This window comes from Choloepus didactylus, chromosome 12, assembly GCF_015220235.1.
Source record: "Choloepus didactylus isolate mChoDid1 chromosome 12, mChoDid1.pri, whole genome shotgun sequence".
In the NCBI taxonomy this organism is placed as follows: Eukaryota; Metazoa; Chordata; class Mammalia; order Pilosa; family Megalonychidae; genus Choloepus; species Choloepus didactylus.
The window spans coordinates 21,842,627-21,865,738 of NC_051318.1; the positions used below are offsets into that span (position 1 = coordinate 21,842,627).

At 41.2% G+C, this 23,112-nt stretch overlaps 1 protein-coding gene and 1 pseudogene across 3 annotated transcripts in view; both read right to left on the bottom strand.

Annotated features, from left to right (window-relative positions):
* The window catches only part of MCF2L (MCF.2 cell line derived transforming sequence like), a 334,795-nt gene that overhangs the window by 263,779 nt on the left and 47,904 nt on the right, over window positions 1-23,112 (bottom strand). The gene's annotated exons all lie outside the window — the stretch shown is intronic.
* Window positions 12,610-12,962, bottom strand: LOC119506646 (annotated as a pseudogene).

A 23,112-nucleotide genomic window follows, 5' to 3' on the forward strand; every position in this document is an offset into this window, starting at 1 on the left:
ATACTTTTCAGGTTGAGGGCATCAGGTAAGAATTCTCAAATCAGACCGAGTTCTTAGAAGGAAATCTGCCATGGCAAAACCCTTTCGCCAACCTAGACACATGAATACTGACTGAAATCAGCAGCAAAAAGCTAGAAGTGCCCAAACTCAGGGGCTCCAGCTGTGCCTTTGCCTGTTTGTGACCCAGCCACCTTCCCAGCAATTTTCAAGGCATACAGGGGAGGGCAGGCCTGATGTCAGTGCCCTGGGCTCAGCTCCAGCTCCTCTGTTTTCTAGCTGGAAATGGCCATAAAACCAGGATCCAAGCATAGCTGCCTCCTGGGTGGTTGTAAGTTCAGACGAGCCAAAAGAGGGGCACACGCTGAGAAACCAGACTTATCTCCCTCCTCTTACCCCCAGAATCAGCACAGTTGAAGTCTGCAGGTGGGATCTTTCCCACCCCTATTTTCTGTCATTGAGCTTTGTTTATACCTCTGTAAAGGTAAGTCACTTGGGAAACATACACACACACACACAGAGGGACACTTCTTTCTTGAAGTCCCACACCACCTTTTACAGGTCTGGGGCTCAATACATATCTGTTGGACTGATTCTGAGAGAGGAGACTGGAGTCACTGCATCAGTTCAGCTTGAATAACCACCTCTTTGGCAAATGAGCCTCTCCCTCTGCAGCTGCTGCTTTCTCGCTCTCTCCTGGGGGCCATTCTCTTGGTGGGGAGCAATTTGAGAAGGGGCAGTGAGTTGATCCCATCCACTTTTGGTCTAATGGAACCTGGTGGATGTTGAAACGAATAGCTAAGACTTTTCAGTATATTTCAGTAGTCAGAAGACTAACCCCTTTATCACATTCCCACCAATAATCAGAATTGGAAATGTACCTTTCAGTCCACCAACAACACAATCCAGAGAGAAAGTCCTGATTCCCAAACAGGGATCCCAGCAAGTGAATTGTTATACTTACCTCTTGAAGTAAACAGGAATCACCGCCTCTCACGGGGCAGAAGGATGCCCCAGAGAACCCGTCTACACCCCACGGAAGCACTTAGGAGGCGGCAGCCCCTCAGAACCTATTCCACTGCTCCTAACAATCCACTGCTCCAGTTCACAAACGGGCATGGAACTGCCACCTGCCTCATTTATTATCACACCGCGTGCCCCATATTCTCTCTAGCCAGTGAATTTGATATTTAAGTGGAAAGGAAACTGAAAACAATAAAGAACACTGATGGGAACGATAAAGCTCTGTGTTTTCTGCACTAACACAGTGTTGCCTTAGTTCTGACGCAGGTTATCATTTATATTCCTACTTCATGTGACTTCTTAGTCCAAAACAGTAAATACTGGAATATGGGCCAATTTATAATTACACAGCTGATGTTTATAACTCTGTTGAGAAATTTAATAATAGTCATACTTATAAAATTGATTTTATCTTTAATTTTCAAATTCTCCCCACCACATATGCCCCCAAACAATTAAAAAAAATATATCAAAAGCAGTGAGGAGATGGCAGGAAAAGTTATTCAGAGTCTAAAAAACTTGGGATTTCCCTTTAGCCGAGAGTACCAGCTGCCTGGTATGTGGACATTTTGTGGGGGGAAAGGAGGAATTTCCTTTTCTACTTTACAAGGATATGGTTAGCGGTGGTTAGCGTCATCTGCGTCATCACTTTGGGATTTCCAAAAGAGAGAAACTAGGGAAACCTAGGGCATTCTATGTGAAACAAAAGCATGTGTGCCCTGACCGGTGTGCCTGCCACCCTCTCGAAAGCAACAAGGAAGTCTGATGCACCCCAGTGCCCTGCAGTCTCTAGACAATCGGTCAGTTGCCTTCCACCTTGCACTCTGCCTCCCTCTAAATATTTAAACACACCTGATTCAATTTTAGAAATGTCATTTATTCAAGTCTTCACTTAGAGGCTATATTTTCAAAGGGACACCATCAAGGTTATTGAAATTGAGCTAACCTACCTTGACATCTATTTAAACTTTAAGATCTCGACTTAGAAATCCGTAACGGAGATTTATTTTGACCCAGTAGAGGTCACAGCAATCTAAAAAGAAAGCTCTTTTCCCCTCTTCTGCCAATGTCAAATAAAATTCCGTGTATTGAAGAATACTATCTAATGCAATGCATGTGTGTGGATTTGTTGGCTTTGAGTACATACGGCTGTGGTTGTATTTTATTTTAATTTTTATTTTGAGGTAATTATAACTTCACATGCAATTGTAAGAAATAATACAGGGATACCATGTGCCTTTTACCCTGTGTCCCCCAATGGTGACAACTTGCAAAACTACAGTACAGTACCACAATCAGGATAATGACAGTGATATACTCAAGATACACAGCAATTCCATCACAAGGATTCCTTTGATAGCCACACCAACTTTTGGGGATTGGCTTTTTACACTCAGCTTAATTCTCTGGAGATTCACCCAGGTTGCATCTATCAATAAGTTGTTCCCTTTTTATTGCTGAGTGGTATTCAATGGAATGGATGTACCATAATACAACCAGTCACTGGGTGAAGGATATGTGGGTTGTTTCCATTTGGGTGCTATTGTGTATAAAGCTACTATAAACATTCACGTACAGGTTTTTTGTGTGTGAATATAAGTTTTCATTTCTTTGGTATATGTGCAAGAGTGTGACTGCTGGGTTATATGGTAGTTGCATATTTAGTTTAAGAAACTGCCAAACTCTGTTCAAGGTGGCTGCACCACTTCATATTCTCATAAGCAATGTCAATGTCTGAGTGGTGAGTTTTTCTCTACATCCTTGCCAGCATTTGGTATTATCACTATATTTTATTTTAGTTTTTCTCATAGTTGTGTAGTGATAGCTCATGGTGGTTTAATTTCACATTTACCTAATGGCTAATGATTTTGGGCATCTTTTTAAATGACTATTTATCATCTGTAAATCCTCTTGAGTGAAATGTCTCTTCATGTCTTTTGTCCATTTTCTACTTGGATTGTTTGTTTTTATACTGTCAAGTTCTGAGTGTTCTTCATCCTTTGTCAGATATGTGGTTTGCAAATATTTTCTCCCAGTCTGCAGCTTGTCTTTTCATCCTATTAACAGAGTCTTTCATGGAGCACACATTTTTAATTTGATGAAGTCTAATTTGCCAATTTTCCATTTTATGGATTATGTTTCTGGTGCAAATCTAAGAACTCTCTGCTTAGTCCTAGGTCTTCAATACTGTCTCCTATATTTTTCCAAGTTATACAGTTTTACATTTTACTTTTAAATCCATGATCAATTTTGAGTTAATGTTTGTATAAGGTGTGAAGCTTAGATGAGGGTTTTATCTACCCTTTGGCCTGTGGGTGTCCAGTTGCTCCAACACCATTTATTGAAAAGGCTCTCTTTCTGCCATTGAATTGCTCTTCTACCTTTGTCAAAAGACACTTGGGAGGCAGAAACTAAGATGGCGGCTAGGTGAGACAGGGCAAAAAAACAACTCCATGAAAAACACTAGATAAAAACCAGAAAGTGACCCAGAATACCAGTTACAGCGATGCGCCAGCTGGACGAGGTCTGCTAGTTCCACAGGGGCCGTATACTTGGTGAAACCAGCCATATACTTGGTGAAACCGGGAGTCTGCATTCTGAAACGAGTGAGTAAGCTGGCTGGAAGACCCAGGGGTTGGCGTTTGGAGACTGAGTGGCTCTTTTTTTTTTAAAAAAAAAAGGGAAAAACCCAGGAGTGGCTGCAGTTGCAATAGTGGGAACCACGCAGTAAAACACAGCAAGAGGGGGCTGGGCCGGCCTCTCGGTGTCTGGCCTGGAAGATAGCCCGGTGCAGATACCCTCGGGGGGCCGGGGGAATGGAGGGGAGAGCCGGAAGCAGAAAGAAACCCTGTGACTAGCAGCTGGCTCCCCAGAGGGCTGGATAAACTCCTTCCCGGGGCCATGCCCACAACCCAGAGCCCGCCTAGGAAGGAGGAACTGTGCGAGGAGAGGGGTGTGGAGACACCCTGTTCGGTCATCTTTGCATCACACTGAAAGCACCTTGGCACAGCACGGTGGCCCGGGGCTTCCCTTGAGGGACAGCGCGCACTGGTGACGTAGCACAGCATTCCCTCGGCAGAGGTCCTGGAGGATCACGGCTGGGCGGGGGGACCTGCTCAGAGAACCCAGGGACACTACGCCAAGTCTGGTGGTTTGTGGGACAGCGAAAGAGAGGGTCTGGGGCTGAAATGAAATGAAGGCTTAGACTCTTGCGGCGGCCTTGAATCTCCGGGAACCTAGGGGATTTGAATATTAAAGCTGTCCTTCCTCCCTGGCCACCCATACACACACCCCACATTCAGGGCAGATGGCTCCAGCAACACACCCAAACTGAGTTCTCCAACTGAACCCCACAAGAATCATTTCCCCACACACCGTGGGGACAAGGTGGAGAAATGAATTGAGGGGTATAGGTGACTCACAGATGCCACCTGCTCATTAGTTAGAGAAAGTGTACGCCTCCAAACTGTGTTTCTGAAAAATTAGATAGGTATCTTTTTTTACAACTTGAAAGAACCCTATCAAGCAAAGCAAATGCCAAGAAGCCAAAAACAACAGAAAATCTTAAGGCATATGATAAAACCAGACGATATGGAGAATCCAACTCCAAACACACAAATCAAGATATCAGAAGAGACATAGTACCTCACACAATTAATCAAAGAACTACAATCAAGGAACAAAAACATGGCAAAGGATTTAAAGGACATCAAGAAGACCATGGCCTAGGATATAAGTGACATAAAGAAGACCCTCAAAGAGCATAAAGAAGACATTGCAAGAGTAAGTAAAAAAATAGAAGATCTTATGGAAATAAAAGAAACTGTTGGCCAAATTAAAAAGACTCTGGATATTCACAATACAAGACTAGAGGAAGCTGAACAATGTCTCAGTGCCCTAGAAGTCCACAGGACAGAAAATGAAAGAACAAAAGAAAGAATGGAGAACAAAATCGAAAAAATCGAAATGGATCTCAGGGATAGGATAGATAAAATAAAACGTCCAAACTTAAGACTCATTGGTGTCCCAGAAGGGAAAGAGAAGGGTAAAGGTCTAGAAAGAGTATTCAAAGAAATTGTTGGGGAAAACTTCCCAAAGCTTCTACACAATATAAATACACAAAGCATAAATGCCCAGTGAGCTCCAAGTATAATAAATCCAAATAAATGCACTCCAAGACATATTCTGATCAGACTGTCAGCTACTGAAGAGAAGGAGCAAGTTCTGAAAGCAGCAAGAGAAAAGCACATACAAAGGAAACAACATAAGACTAAGTAGTGACTACTCAGTGTCCACCATGGAGGCAAGAAGGCAGTGGCATGACATATTTAAAATTCTGAGGGAGAAAAATTTCCAACCAAGAATACTTTATCCAGCAAAACTCTCCTTCAAATTTGAGGGAGAGCAGCTTAAATTTTTCACAGACAAACAAATGCTGAGAGATTTTGCCAATAAAAGACCTGCCCTACGTCAGATACTAAAGAGAGCCCTACTGACACAGAAACAAAGAAAGGAGAGAAAGATATAGAGAAATTTAGCAGACATATATAGTACCTTACATCCCAAATCACCAGGACACTCATTTTTCTCTAGTGATCACGGATCTTTCTCCAGAAGGGACCATAAGCTGGGACATAAAACAAGCCTCAAGAAATTAAAAAAAAAAAAATCTGAATATACTCAAAGCACATTCTCCAACCACAATGGAATACAAATAGAAGTCAATAATTTTTGAACTGTAACTCCACTATTTACTTCCTACATGATATAAATTACACAAACTCTAATGACAAATCAGTGGTTTTGAACTCAATGTAAATTATGTAATTTTAGACAACTATATAAAGGTGGGGGAATGGAGGAGTATAGGAACATAGTTTATGTGTCCTATTGAAGTGAAGGTGGTATCAAAGAAAAACAAGATTGTTATGGATTTAAGAGGTTAATTTTAAGCTCCACTGTAAACACAAAGAAATTATCAGAGAATATAACCATAGAGATGAAAAGTAGAGTATGGGTTAAGAGAAATGGGGGAAGGGGCAATGGGGAGTTAAGAAATGAGTGTAGGGTTGCTGTTTGAGGTGAAGGGAAATTTCTAGGAATGGATGGTGGGAAAGAGCATTACAGCATTCTAAATGTGATTAATCCCACTAATGGAAGGCTAGGGAGGGGGTGGAATGGGAAGATTTAGGCTGTATATATGTTTCCACAACTGGAAAAAAAAAAAAAAGACAGTCTAAATAGACAGTCTAAATAGATGATGATTGAATGCCAAGGATGACCTTGGATGGGATTGGAGAATAGAGGACAGGTGGCTCAAAGGGACACAGTTGAGACATAAGGAAAAGGAAATATAGAATGTAAGCTTTGTATCATTGTTGAATCTCTCGTACTTCTTAGCTGCGCTTAATGGGATTGCATAAAAGAATGTTCTTGTTCATGGGAAGTGTATACGTGAATTATAGTGTATGTTCAAGGATATGTGCAGCTAGCTGTCATATGTTCAGAAGACAGAGCAATAGATGATGGATGATAGGGAGGGAGGGAAAGAAATAGCGATGTGACAGTATGTTAAAGTTGGTGGACTGAGCTATCGAGAGAGGGGGGTCAGGGTGTGATGGAATTCTGTGTATGGAGTTAGTATTGTTTTTGCAACTGCTCCTATAACTTTGAATTTATTAAAAAAAAAAAAAGACACTTGGACACTCAAACAGATACCTGCACACCAATGTTCATAGCAGCATTATTCACAATAACCAAAAGGTAGGAACAACCCAAGTTTCCTGCTACAGATGAATGGGAAAACAAAATATGGTATATACACACAATAGAATATTATTCAGCCATAAAAGGAATGAAGTTCTGATGCAGCTGCAATATGGATGAACCTTGAAAACATTATGCTAAGTCATGGAAGCCAGACACAAAAGGGCAAATATTATATGATTCTATTTACATGAAGTATCTAGAATAGGCAATCCACAGAAACAGAAAGTAATTAAAGAGTAGGTCTGCTGGTGTAGAGTCTCTTAATTTTCTTTCATCTGAAAATATCTTCATTTCCTCTTTGTTCCTGAAGGATATTCTGCTGGGTGTAGGGTGCTGGATTGACAGTTCTTTTCTCTGAATGCTTGAAAAATGTTGTGCCACTTCCTTCTGGTTTCCATGGTTTCTGATGAAAAATATGCTGTCACTCTCATTAAATTTCCCCTGAAGGTAAAGAGTCATTTCTCTCCTGCTGTTTTCAAGATTTTCTTTTTTTTTGTCTTTGTGTTTCAGAAGTTTGACAATGATGTATCATGATGTAGATTTCTTTGAGTTTATCTAGTTTGGAGTTTGTTCAGCTTCTTGAATCTGTAGGTTTATGTCTTTTGTCAAATTTGGAAAGTTTTCAGTCATTATTCTTCAGGTATGTTTACGGCCCCACACTGTTTCTCCCCTCCTTCTGGAACTCCAATGACGCAAGCTGGATCTTTTGTTATAGTCCCACAGGTTCCTTAGTCTCCGTTCATCTTTTTATTTTCAGTCTATTTTCTGAAATTTTCATTTCTCAGATTGGTAATTTCAATTGTTCTATCTTTTAGTTTACTAGATTCTTTTCTCTGTTCCCACTATTCTGTAATTATGCCCATTCAATGAGTTTTTATTTTGGTTATTGTTTTTCAGTTCTAGAATTTTCTTTTGATTCTTCTTTATAGCTTCTATTTTTTTGCTCAGAATTTCTATTTTTCATTTGTTTCGAGAGGTGTTCATCATTGCTCATTGAGCAGTTTTATCATAGCTCTTTTAACATCTTGCTTAAAACATTCCAACTTCTCTATCATTTCAGGTTGGCATTTATTGTCTTTCTTATTCTGTTTGCGATAGTCCCAGTACTTGGTATGATAAGTGGTATTTTATTGAAATTTGGATATTTGAAGTATTATGTTATGAGCCTTTGGATCTTACTTAAGATCCAACCTTGTAAATCCTACTGTTTTAGCTGACCTCTTTTAACAGTCCTCTGGCAAGGGGAGTGGTGAGCACTGCCTCTTCACTGCCAGATGGGTAGAGAAGTCAAGATCCCCCTCCATTGACATCCAAGGCCTCCACTGACATTTAAGAGGAGAAGGAGCTCCTCATTACTGCTTGATAGAGTTGGGAGTTCCAGCTCCTCACTAAGGCTCAACAGATACCACCTGGATGAGAGGGGAAGTGCCTTGTTAGTGTTCCCCATGTGGCCTCCCCTGACACCATGGGGGCCAGTGACCTCATTACCACTGGATGGTGGTGAAAGTTCTGACTCTCCACCAGGCCTCCTCTGACACTACTGCAGTGGGGAGGGAGAAGGGTGCCTCATTACTGCCAGGGATGGAGGTGAAAGTTCAGACTTCCATGGATTCTCCATTGGTACCATGGGTAGGAAGGGAGACTTATTACCAGCCAGCAGGGTTGAAAGTTCTGTCTCCCTACTCAGCCTTCTATGACATTATCCTATTGGGAGTGTTAGGTACCTCATTACAGATTTGCAAGGATGGAAGTCTAGGCTTCCCACCTGGCTTCTGGTGGTGTGGGTAGGAGTGGGAGCCACAGTTTTATCCTTGAGGATTGACAGAGTGAGAGTTCCACCCTTTCCATAGGCTCACGCAGCAGCCTTGCTCTCTCCAAATGCTGGAGCAATTACTCCAACAAATCCACATACTGGGGAGACTACCTTGTTCTCAGCCCTCCCCTCCCCAAGCATCAGGATACCACTCAGACTCTGCAGCTCTGGGGCAAAGGCTCTCCCTTCTCTGAACAGTGGGGTGGTGGCTCTCCTCTATGTCCAGGGAATGTGCTCCACCCGCTGAGGCCTGGGGTGGCAGCACTCTTCCTGAGCACCAAGGCAGAAGGCCCGCCCTCTGCCTCCAGGGCAAACTCAGCCTTTCTACATGGACAGGTAGGTCTGCTTTCCTGGCCCAATATTTCTTGACTCCAGACCTTAGCGTCTGTGGTTCTGCCTTTGAAGTCATTTTTCCTTCAATTTGTCCCTTTTCTGTCCCTATTAGTCCAGATTGGCAATGATAATGTTTATACATAACTCACAAAAAAATTTGTTGGCTTGGTGTTCTGGTTTGCTAATACTGCCATTATGAAAAATACCAGAAATGGATTAGCTTTTATAAAGGAGTTTTATGTGGTTACAAATTTACAGTCTACAGCCATAAAAGTGTCCAAACCAAGGCATAAACAAGAGTATACCTTCACTGGAGAAAGGCCATTGGTGTCCAGAAACCTCTGTTAGCTGGGAAGGCATGTGGCTGGCATCTGCTTGCTCCCAGGTTGTGTTTCAAAATGCCATTCTCCAAAATGACTCTCTTAACTGCAGCAGTGAGCCCCTTCTGTCTGAGCTCTTACGTAGGACTCCACTGATTAAATCAAGACCCACAATGAATGGCGGGGCCACACCTCCATGGAAATAATCTAATCAAAGGTATTACCCACAGTTGGGTGGGTCACAGCTCCACGGAAACAACCTAAAACAAAGATTCCAACCTAATCAACACTAATACTTCTGCCTCCACAAGATTGCATTAAAGAACATGGCATTTTGGGGGACATAATATATGCAAACCGGCACACTTGGCATGCAGCATACAGGGGTCAAAACCTTCAGACAACAGGACTTTCCACAAATCTTTTCTGGATAACTCCATCTCCAATCCCGGCTTGTACTGAAATGGCTGGCTGATTCCAGGTTTTGTTAAAATCTTCATGTGGTGCACTATCCTCTAGGGTCTCACTATCTGGAAGCCCAGAATTTTCCAGACCATCAATTTCTGGTTTCTTTGTACCCAAGAGTTCCATTCTCAGCTTATCTCTTTCTTCTTGCATTTTACTATAAGCTGCAAGGAGAAGCCAGGCTACATTTTTCATATTCAGTTTGGAGATCTCTTCAGCTAAGTATCTCAGCTCATTGCTTTCAAATTCTGCCTTCCATCCAACACCAGGACACAATTTTGCCAAATTCTCTCCCACTTTAAAACAAGGATCACCTTCCTTCCAGTTTGCAACAACACATTCATCATTTCTGTCTAAGGCTTCGTTGGAAGTATCTTTAGAGTCCATATTTCTACCAACAGTCTCTTCAAAGCAATTTAGGCCTTTTCTATCAAGCTCTTCACCAGTTTTCCAGAATCTTCCCCTTTTCCATTTAAAAAGCCATTCCAACATGCTTGATATTTCCAAACTTAGCAGCACCCCACTTCTCCAGTACCAAAATCTGTTCTGGTTTGCTAATACTGCCATTATGCAAAATATCAGAAATGGATTGGCTTTTATAAAGGACATTTATTAGGTTACAAATAACCTAAGGTCTAAGGCCATAAAAGTGTCCAAACTAAGATATCAAAAAGAGGATACCTTCACTGAAGGAAGGTCAATGGCATCCGGAACACCTCTGTCAGCTGGAAAGACATGTGGCAAGTGTCTGCTGGTCCTTTGCTCCTGGGTTGCATTTCAAAATGGCTTTATCCAAAATGTCTCTGGGCTTCTGTCTCTTTTACCTTATCTCAGCTCTCTACTTGGTTCTCCTGAGGCGTTTCTCTCTAACCATCTGGGACTCATCACTTAGCTTCTCTGGGAAGAACCCTGGATTACACATCATGGCTTTTCTCCAAATGTCTCTAGCTTCTCTGAGCTTCCCCTCTCTGTGAGCTCTCTTAAAGTACTCCAGTGAACTAACCACTGGAAATGATCAAATCAAAAAGTCTCACCTACATTTGGGTGGGTCATATCTCCATGGAAACAACCTAATCAAACATCCCACCCTAATCAAAAGACTAATAAGTCTGCCCCCACAAGATTACATTAAAGAATGTAGCTTTTGTGGGGGACATAATAGATTCAAACCAGCACACAAGGCATCTAGCTAGTAATTATGTTTATGTGAGTCACAGTGACATGTATTTTATTATTTATTTTGAAATTAAAACCACTGTATTTCTTATCAGAGAAGGGAAAAATATCTTTTGGAATACATAGTGGTGGATCTTGGACAGTTTTAGAAAGACTAATCTGGCTGGGTATCAGACTGATCATAATATTGCCTCTAAACTTTATAAAAATGCTCCAGAGTCCCCAAACTAAAAACTTCCCTTGCTAGTCTCAGCATTTAATAATCTTATGATTAGGAAGTTCTTTCTGTAGCTAACTTGTCTAGTTCCTTGCACTGTTATCGGCAACTACTCTCTGGAACTCTTTGGACTTGCCTTACAGAGCTGGTTAATGTCCTTTATATACCAATTATTTAAAGATATATGAAGGGCTTAGTTCTCCACAGTGGAATATCTTTAATAAAGCCTCATTTCATCATTCTGTCCTTTTAATCAATAGTGATCCAAATCTGAAAGCAACCCAAGTATCCATAAGCAGACGAATGGATAAACAAAATGTGGTATATACACCCAATGGAATATTATTCAGTCATAAAAAGGAATGAAATTCTGATGCATGATGCAACATGGATGAACCATGAAGACACAAGGTTGAGTGAAATAAGTCAGACACAAAAAGACATATAGTGTATGATCTCATTTATATGAATACCTAGAAGAAGCAAATTCATAGAGACACTGAGTAATTTCCATTAAATGGGAAATTTTGACTTGTATATGTTACTACAGTAAAATTAAAAAAAAAAAAAAAAAGAAGAAGAATCCAGATCAGCAATAAAGTAACTTGCTCTTAAAAATAAGAAATTTGAGACAAGTTCGTTAGGTCAGTGGAACTCTTTAAAATTATGATTGTCATGAAAATCCAGGAATGTGCTTAGCAAGCACTGGGCGTACACATTAATGCCCATTCATTACAGGCACGCTACCTTTTTCCTTTAATTTTTAAAGAGCAAATGCTGTGTCCTATCCAACTTTGTATCTCCCAGCATTTAGCACAGTTCCTGGCACATAGTAAGTGCTTAATAAATATTTGATTACGATTAATATTCTTTTATTCCTTAACTTCTAATCACTCCAGAATATACCTATATTCTGCTCACAGCACTAGGTCATTTGGTCTTTTTCAGAGAACAATCTGTAAGAAATTACAGAACTATCCCTACTCCTTTTGCCCAACAATTCTATACTTTAAAACACAACCCGCCTAAAAATAATCCCCAAAGACAGGGAAGAAAGCAATGTGTATAAGGATTTTAACAACAGCGGTATTTGTAACTAAACAAAAAAAAAAAAAAATAGTAGGAAACAATCCCAGTAATAGCTAATAACAAGGTAACAGCTAAGGAAATCAAGATTATCAATTTTAAGAGCTATTTTCAATGGACTAAGTCTATATGTAAACAAAGGGAAAAAAAATGTAGTAAGTAATATGATCCCACTGGTTTCCACAATGTAAACCCACATGGGGAGTCCAGGAAGTTGGGATATGGATTTGGTGTGACAATGAATAGAATTTAATATTCATTACTTTTTTCCTGCAAAGACATTTCAGTTTAGGAAATAAATGTGATTTTTGTCATTTTTAAAGATATTCACAAACACATCATCATCTATGCATTCTTTTTTTTTTAGCAAGCCTTTGATTTTTATTATTCAGAAAAACTTCATCCTTTTTTTATTTAGCTTTCTGACTCTGTGCTTGTGCCTTCAACACTTGCACAACGGTTTTCCACTCCTCAATCGTGAAAGCACACTTGATCCTGGATGGACACATTTAGCACACACGGAACCGCCAGAGGCTCTGCTGCCATGTTTTTTTGTTTTAGATAACGTCATGAGAACTTTAGGCCCCACAGCACGAAACCCTGGAAGTCAGCCTGGGCACACGCCACATACAGATTTTGGTGCTTTCCCAAAATTCTTGGTATAAAGGTAAATACTCCTATTACCAGGGGTCCTGGACAGCCTAGTTTTGTTGAAATCAATATTGATGGATAGCCTACGATGGTACATCATATGCTGGACCATTCTGAATGCCTCTAGGTACCAACCGGAAGAGGAAGACAATGTCTATGCATTCTTGTTCCCAGGATGAAGGTGCAAACACGCCTGGTGCAGGAGTGCCCCGCTGCGGGAATTCCCTTTTCCGGGTCTATACCACTGAATCCACGGAAGCCTGGCATACACCCCTCCTCCCATCTAGCACCGCCCCCACTTCAGGGTGGCCAGTCGGGCAGTGAGCAGCGCTGGGGCTGTGGAGGCAGGGAGGAGACTGCTGGAATTTGGGGGGTTACCTGGTTTGTTTTAACCTTGTTGTCTTTAAAACAGGCTGCCTTGCCCATTCTTTTTTTTTTTTTTTTTTTTGGTGAACTAATTTCCCCTTTATTTTTTAATGCAATTTTATTGAGATCTAATCACATAACATACAATCATTCAAAGTGTACAATCAGTTGTTCACCATATCGTCACATAGTTGTGCTTTCATCACCACAATCAAACTTTGAACATTTTCATTACTCTAAAAAATAAAACGAAAATTAAAATAAAAAAGAATATCCAAAACATCCCCTTCCCCTCCTCCCCCATTATTCATTTACTTTTTAAAATACATTTAAAATTGTTCATTTACTTTCTAATTGAGATATACTCACACACCCTACAGTCTTCCACAGTGTACAATCAGTTATTCACAGCACCATCACACAGTTGTGCGTTCACCACCAGGATCATTTTTTGAACCTTTTCCTTATTCCAAAATAAAAATAAAAGCAAAAAAGAACACCTAATTCTTTTCATCCCCTCCATCCGAACCTATTCTTCATCTAATTTTTGTCCCCATTTTTCCACTCATCTGTCCAAACACTGGACAAAGGGAGTGCAAGGCACAAGGTTTTCACAATCACACGGTCACACCATGCAATCTACATAGTTATACAATCGTCTTCAGGAATCAAGGTCACTAGGTTGTAGTTTGACAGCTTCAGGTATTTCCCTCTAGCCATTCCAACACACTCAAGACTATAAGGTGATATCTATATAGCTCATAGGAATGCCCTTGTCCATTCATTTTGAGACTAGCTTTCCTTCCACTTTGCTCTTGACAGTCGATGCCCCACAATTCCCACTCCCTCAGTTTTTCTGCAGAGCACATGAGGTTTTACACCACCTGCACTTCCCATAGCCTCCGGTTTCGTGCCCCCTGCACCTGGGCTCCCTGTTCCATTTGCTTTCCCTCCTCTTTCTCCTTCTTTCCCACACTAAGAATTTTCCTTGGCATGACTCCCACACCCCCCTCCCCCAACGCCTCCTAAATTAATGGTGCCTGTCTGGGTACCACACCCTCGGGGGCTCCCTGGGTCCCAGACCTCGTCATCTTCCTCAAATGCATTTTACGGCCAACATAAAAGTGGCTGCAACATGTATATAAATTACAGCGCATTGATTTCCTTAAGAGCCACTTCTAATACAAAATGATTTCTAAGCATCCATGAATAAGCCCATCAACGTTCCGGCCCTGAAGCAGCTCCATTAGCAACAACTGCTCTGAGGGTCTGAACATGTTCCATTAGGCATAATACTCACCCAGAGAAAAAGCAAGTCAAAAGTCAGCTGGAGTTCACGAACGGCTTTCAGGTTCGAGACTGGACTGGCCATGCACCGAGGCTCTGCCCGGCACTGGCATCCTATGAGCCTATGGGTGAAGAGGTGACTTGAGCCTTGGGACTGCAGCAAGTTTAAAGCAGACAGTTTTTTATTCTTACGTGGTAGAACACCCAGAGGAGTTTAGGAGGAAGGAGTAACTCCTCAAAGCCTTAATAAAAATACCAGCCAGACAGGTGAACTCACTGCCCTCCCCTCCACCCCCCCAGGGTGTAAATCTCCCTGGCAATGCAGGATATGACTCCCAGGGATGCATCGGGACCCAACACTGTGGGATTGAGAACACCTTTTTGACCAAAAGGGGGATGCGAAATGAAACAAAATAGTTGCAGTGGCTGAGAAATTTCAAATGGAGTTTACAGGCCACTCTGGTGGACATTCTTATGCATTATATAGATAACCCTTTTTAGGTTTTAGAATATTGGAACAGCTAGAAGTAAATATCTGAAACTATCAAACTGCAACCCAGTGGCCTTGACCCTTGAAGACAATTATATAACTTTGTAGCTTACAAGGGGTGACAGTGTGATTGTGAAAACCTCGTGGATCACACTCCCTTTATCCAGTATATAGATAGATGAGTAGAAAAATGGGGACAAAAACTAAATGAAAAATAGAGTGGGATGGGGGGGATGATTTGGGTGTTCTTTTTTACCTTTTTTTAATTCTTATTTTTATTCTTTCTGGTGTAAGGAAAATGTTCAAAAATAGATTGGGGTGATGAATACACAACTATATGATGGTACTGTGAACAGCTGACTGTACACCATGGATGACTGTACGGTATGTGAATACATATCAAGAAAACTGAATTAAAAAAAAAAAAAACAGTCAGGGTTAAGTCCAAGAGCAGAACGTCGGGGCCTCCTGCCTGAGAGGCACGTTCAGCTTTGGGTGGGAGCCTGACGGTGAATAGAAAGTCAGGGAGTAAGAACTAGAAGTTTCACCACATGAAAAGAAGACCATGTTTTCTGTTTCTAGAGAAGGCTGATTGTTTTTGTGAAAAACCAATTTTTACTTGTATCCCTTTAAAACATTTTCATTCTGATTAGTAATAAATCTCTCTCTAAAATATCTGGGGCCTTGAAAAAGATGTTGAAAGCATTCATTAGCTATACAGCCACCTGTCATAAAAAAGAGACAGACTTGGGTTGTGGGTTTGAAATTTAATACGTCATACTCAGATGAACAAATAAAACAAAGCTTATTTTGCTACCTTGAACTAATCTTAGTCATAACCTTCCCCAGTCAGGTAGCAGTGGGGAAAAAAATAAAATTTAGTCTCACCAGGTCCATTCAGCCTAATCTAATAATTGAACTAGTATTTTGTGGTGACTCAGTCTTTCTTAGATAAATCCTTCATCTCCATCATTTTCTCCCCGTCTCCCCCAGCCTCTCCAAGATGCTGTCTGGGTGTCCGGGGAGGGGTTTATGAGAAGTGGCGATGGGGAAGAAGGGAGGTCTTTGTCTGCTGCCTGGTGACTCCTCGGGGGTCTGCTCTAAAGAGCCTGGTCCTCGGGTGACTGCTGGCCCCACGGTGAAGAACCAAGGCTTGGACCTCGGCCTCCCTGAGAGGCCTGGCTGTAGCTCCCATTTGGCTCCTGGTGGCCCCCACTGGAGCCCTTGTTTACTCCATCCAAGCTCTCTGCCTCCCAGGACTCCCTGAGGTCTGTGGGAACTTCCCTGGAGCTGGGGCAGCTGGGACAGTGTGCTCAGGCCCCCTCTCTGCCTAACCACGTGGCCAGGCCAGGTTGCTTTTGGGGGGGGGGGCAGGGGGGAACGACTCTTTTGTGGTCTTTCCCTGGAGATGCAAATTGGAAGCGTGTGGATCTATCCACCATGCATCCTGGCCCAGAGAGGGAACTCATCCATGGGCTCCACTCCTTCGCTTCCTCCATGCTGCCACCCCAATTCCCTGATTAATGTGCCCTTCTGTCAGCTGACAATGGCTTTCTCCTGAGACAAGATGGCAGACTGCGCTATTGTGGAGAAGAGGAAAACATCTGCTTTAAGGGGGGAGGGTTTGCAGTCATATCTCAACACTGAGAACACCCTGCAATATGAAGACATTGCCCTGCCTTTCATTTTCTCCACAAAAAAATTTACTCTGAGAAGCCTCCATGCTTGGTTTTATGTGCCTATGTGTGTATTTATATATACGCAGGACACGTGCCCCTCACAGGTGCAGTAGAAACCCATGTGTATATTATGAAGCACCCTCAACAGTGTCTGTAACAGATTAGCACATTCAGCAAGAGCAGTGGTTCTCAACTGGGGCAATTTTGTCCCTCAGAGGACACTGGACAATGTCTGGAGATATTTTTGGGTGTCAAGATTCAGGGGAAAGTGCCACTGGTGCCTAGTGGGGCCAGGCCACAATGCACAAGGCAGCCACCACAACGAAGAATTACCTACCCAGAATGAGAATCATGCCAAGGCTGAGAAACCCTGAGCTAGAAGCTGAGGGGCACACAAGAGGCTCAGGATGCATCCCAGTGTCCGTTTCAGTCAGGTTTACCCCAAGCACAGTTTGTGCTCCAAACCTCAGCCCAGGCGTAGCAAACATGAGCAGTGTCTTCTCGGAGAAACGCGAGAAATATTGATTGATCAGGGTCCAGTGTCATCCATGACCACAATCTACAAACGGCCCAGAGCACAGGTCCTAGCAAGAGTGGGGGTACACCAATGTCAAGAATTGATCCCCTTACAGAGTAAGTGACAGAAATACACCAGTGGCATTTAAACTAATACTGCCCAAAAAGATGCTGCTAAAAGTTTATAAGGAAAGCTGCTTATAAAATGAGCTCCCATTCACAAAAATACTGAGGGAAGAGTATCTGAGATTAACTAGAAGCAGTGAGATAACCTTGAAGCTTAAAATCATGCATTATTATTGCCCTTACTTTCCTTAACCTATTACTCCAATAAAAACTGGCTTAAGCACTAAGAAAAGCAAATAATTTTTTCCAGTAGATTTGGTGAACCCTAAATAAAAATTCCCAAAGCCACATTTCTTTTTCCACATCCCTATTTTATCTGTCCATGCATCAGTGGAACAGGTACCAAAGAAGAAATTCCACTTTCCTTATTTTTGAACTACCACCTCCATCAAAGAAATTAACAACTCTCAAAAAGTGAATGCCAGGACAACTGGATAGTCACATGCAAAAGAATTAATGTAGACCCCTACCTCACACCATATCAAAAAGTTAACTCAAAAACGGAAAACTGTAACTTTTAGAAGAAAACATACGAGTAAATATACGTGATCTTTCATTAGACCATGGTTTCTTAGACATGACATAAAAAGCAAAGTGACAAAAGAAAAAATAGATAAATTAGCCTTTATAAAAATAAAAAAAAAAACTTTTGTGCTTCAAAAGACACCATCAAGAAAGTGAAATTATAACCCACAGAATGGGAGAAAATATTTGCAAATCATAGATCCATTAAGGGACTTGTATCCAGAATATATAAAGAACTCTGACAACTCAATAATAAAAAGACAACACAATTTAAAAATGGGCAAAGGACATGAATAGGCATTTTAAAAAATAAAATAAAATGGCCAAAAAACACATGAAAAGAAGTATTAGTCATCAGGGAAACGTAAATCAAAACCACAATTAGATACCACTTCGCACCCACTAGGACGACTAAAATAACATAAAATAAAGATAGACAGTAACAAGTGTTGGCAAGAAGTGGAGAAACAGGAACCCCATACATTGTTGGTGGGAATATAAAATGGTTCAGCTGCTGTGGAAAACAGTGTGGCAGTTCCTCAAAATGTTCACCATAGAGTTACCAAGAGAACTGAAACTGATTTGCCCACACAAAAACTTGTACATGAATGTTCGTGGCAAAATTATTCATAGTATCAAAAAAGTGGAAACAACACAAGTACTCATCAACTGATGAATGGACAAAGTATGGTTTGTATACACAATGGAATATTATTCAGTTGCAAAAAGGAATGAAATACTGATACATGCTGCAACATGGATGAACCTTGACAACATCATGCTAAGTGAAGAAGCCAATCACAAAAGGCCACATGTTGAATGATTCCATTTATATGAAACTTCCAGAAGATGCAAATCTATAGAGACAGAAAGTAGAATGCTGGTTGCCAGGGGCTGGGTGGAAGGGGGACTGGGAAACAGCTGCTAACGGGCCTGGGGTTTCTTTTTGGTGTGATGAAAATATACTAAAATTAGACAGTGGTGATTGTTGCACAACTGTGTGACTATACTAAAAACCACTGAAATATTTTTATGGCACATGAATTATGCCTAAATAAAGCTGTTATTTAAGATAACAGAACAGCAGCAGCAGCAGTGAATGCCAGACCAGACCATCTACATATCCGAACACACTGGCCTGTCTTGAACAAAACTATACGCTCCATACAAATTATTTTCATCTACTTTCTCTGCAAACAATCTACATGTCCACTGAGAAACAGCATAGGAAAACAGTGCTTATTGAAGCATACCTCCCACTGAGATAGGCAGCATGCAATTATTTAAGTTACATTTACAGGAAGTCCTGAGCAGAATGCTTACATTTACATTTCACTTAAATTTCAGAGAACTTATACGACAAAGTTTACCAAGAAGTCTTTGCTAGAAATCTCTCAGACCTCTCTATAAGAGTATGTTTCTAAACCTTCACTTTCCTCTTTCTTCCAAATTGTATTCCTCTAAAATGTCCACTTCATTTTGATTTACCATATCCTTTGAATACACCCCAGTCCTACATATAGAAGGGAAAAACAGAAGATCACCTCTTCACCACCAGCCTGCCCAGTCTTTCCCCACTCAGCAGCACCACCTGCTGGCACCCGGAGAGCATGACCAGGCCTCTCAGGAACTAAAACTTCAGAATCGGTTAGTGGCTCTCAACAGAAAATGGCACTGCCCACTAGGGGGCGTTTGGGAATTGGGGGAATTTTAGGTTGCCAATAATTATGGACGTAAGAGCATCAAGAACTCTCTATGTCCTGTGCACACTGGACACTCCTGTACGTACAACTATATAACAGCTTAGAAACTAACTCCATTTACATGTAACCAAAAAGCAATTTAGGCACAATTATTAATATAGCCTGAATTTTCTTGGAATAAATGATTGTGTAAATCAAAGAGAAAATACACCTTCGTTGTTGGGCACTTCACCAAGATCTGTTTGCCATTTCAGAAAATTCCATAACCTTCACAACGCTGCTTGTGGAACCTGCATCACCAATACCCCACTCCAATATCATTCTGTTTCTCTTTCCTTCATGACAATTCTACATGCATCTGAGTACTTCATTATGTCTTCCTGGGAAGTGTGCCTGAGCTTTTACATATAGAATCACATTTTTCTATAGGTTACTTTCCTTTTATTTCTACTTGTTTTATAGATAGGACATATAAATGTTTTTTTTTAATTGTGTATAGATTGGTTATATTATCTCTAATGTTTTCAGAAGACAAAGGGGGACTTTGTAAAATGACTGTAGAAAGGTAGGGTTGGGTCTGATTGAGCTGAGGAGCACAGATCTGAGACCACCCTGCTACAGTGGCCCCTGGACAAGCTTCCTAGTTTGGTGCAAATACTTGAGTTGTGCTTTTCAGCTATTCCTCCTGTCCTTGGGGATTCTTGGAGGCTCAGCCATCTCTTTGAGCTGTACTACTGCTTCTTTCTCTTCCAACTACTTCCTGGGCAGGTTGATTAAAGGTCTTTCTCTTAAGCAGTCCATGGGAAAGGATAAAACATCCCTAAATAAAATTCTCCTAAGAGAAGCCAATTATGCCCTCTGCCTGGGGTTAGGAAGCCAGGGCCCCTTGCCCTTCTCTACAAGTGCAACAGACACTCAGCAAAGTTCTCTCTCCATTGTTTAGGGCTGATTACGACCTTTGGGGTGGTCATGCCCTTGATAAGTACCATCCTGATTAAAACAATAGCCTTCAACAAGCTGCAAAGAAGGTAAAGTTTCCACCCCTAACTAGCCTTCTAGGGCTTAAACTTGGAACATAAGGCGTCTGGGACTGTAACTTATTTTTCCAGTAACATTTTGCCATATTTTTTGCCCTGAGAGAGCCTCAATGTCAAGCACAAGCCAACTCAGTAGGTTGAAAATCATCTTTTCATTATTGTTGCTTAACAAAACCTTGTTAGAAGACGAAGCCCTTCAGTCAAATATTCAGTGAGCTCCTCCACGTGCAGGCACTGGGTACACAATGGGGAAGAAAGCAGACACACACCCTGCCACAAAAAAAGCTTAATGCCCAAAAGGAGAGGAGACATCAAATAATCTCTGAAATACTCAGTGTATACTTCTGTGAAAGGAAAGTTCAGAGTGAGAGCACAGATCCCAGAGAGGCTGATGTAGTCCAGAGGGGCGATGGGTTAGGGAGAGCCAGACATTTCAGCTGAGCTCCAAGGGTGGTGGGTGGCGAGAGAGACGGGAACAAAGCGTTGGGTGAGGGGAGGGAGCACAGCTCAGCTGGAAGAAGGCTGAGTGAAACCTCATGGGGCAAAGAAAAGTGCAGTTAGAGGATTAGGGAGGAGTCGTCTCATGTCTTACAGACTCTTAAGGATTTTTATCTTTATTCTAACAGCAATGGGTAAGAAGACAAGATTTCTGACTTTCATGTTAGAAGAATCACTTTAGTGATATCTGGCATTAGTGGCTGCCCAAAATCTTTTGAGTCACCTTCTCCAAATTTTAATAGTTCCACACAGTATATAAACCCTCTCTCTCAACATCAAAAAAAAAAAAAAAAAAAAAAAATTCCCACTGCTTCTCTTGCTGCTTTGTGGCAGACATGTCACTTAGGTTCCATCAGTCAGGGGCACGTTCAGAACACACCCGGAGAAGAGAGTAAGATGAAAGGCAACCATTTTGCTGGAACAAATTGTAGCTGTGGGAAAGCCAGCTATGTGGCAGCTTCTTTTTTATTATTATTTTTTTAAACAATAAACATTTATTGAGCTGTAATTTTCACAATACTTTCTGTTCTGAAATCAGTCTACAAATATCTCTACTAATACCAAAGCCAGTGATTTAATAAAGGAGTGTATATATCATATCACTTTGCAAAAAAAAAAAAAAGCCTTATTATATTTCTGTCTCATGTGTGATATTTATAGGATCAGTTTCCCAAGGATCAGAGAACTAAGGTGCACACGTCCCATACAAACACTCAAACTACTGTATCAACTTAAATGCTATAGAAAATTTATAACCAGATACACAAAATACTAATTGAATAATGTATACAGTGTTAATAATGGGTACTGTACCCCACAAATATGATTTCTGGTAAGGAAGAGGGAAATAATTTCTTTGTTAGTTTTAAGGGTGCACAAATCACTGTCACAAGAAATCAATTTAATTACATGGGATTCAGAGATTTAACACACATGCAGGTATTAAACCTACACTACAATAAAACCTTCAGATTTGCAAAAAGACATTAGAACATACGGTCCATAAGGCCATTAGCTGCCACAGGGTTTCAGTAGACAATGCAAATGACAATCAGCTTTTTGTGCCACCACAAGGTAAAAACTGGTACAGGTTGTGGCAGCTTCTTGACTTAGAATTTTCTAGATTATGGAAGGGAGAGCAACTCCCCTTGTGGACCAATTCAATAATGAGGCTCTGGGAGTTTTTCCTGGAAGCTCATCCTAAAGTCTGTTTTGTCAGTATTTCCAACAATCCCTCAATGAATACCATTCCACATAGATGCAGAAAAGTCTAGAAAAGTCCAAGATGCCTGACCTACACAGTTCCTCTGGATGAACTGATTGGAGGGGTCAGAGTGGGTGCAGGGAACCAGTGAGAGAATTTTCCATCCTACACACAGCAGGTGATGTTTGTGCAAGAGACATTTTCATGGGCATACCCAAGGTTAGATGCAAATCCAAGGACATAACTACAACTCTGACCCTTTCTCTCCTAATTAAAAATAAAACTAAAAATAAAATTATAGGACTAGCCAATCTAATATATTAATTATTGCTGATCAAATTACAAAACACCTCCCTTCTGAATGGGCAGGAGCAGCCTATCCACCAGTGATGGACATCACTGATCTCATCCAAAAATGGGGATCCAATCTCATCCCCATTTTACAAGATGGGGAAACTGGAGCCCGGAAAGGTGAACGGACTCACATATGGGCAGACGTTTACTAAAGTGACACATTGGAACTTGAACCTATCTCTCTTAATTCATGCCTCTTTCCACGCACAGGCTATTTCCTTCCCAAAGAGGCTTCCACCAGGGCAATAACAGATGCGACATGGACATTAATCTAATTTTCCCCAGTGTTTTGAAATTCCTCTGACGGGTCACTTTTATGTGGAACAGAGCATAAAACAGGAACTTCCGTTTTTGTTTTTAAAGGTAAAGTGAGAAAGCACCAGGATAAGCACCACATCCTCAAGGGGCATTAGTAAGCTGACCTGAATATTTAGATTACATTTTTATGTCAAACCTAGGGCTGCCACCCAGATTCCC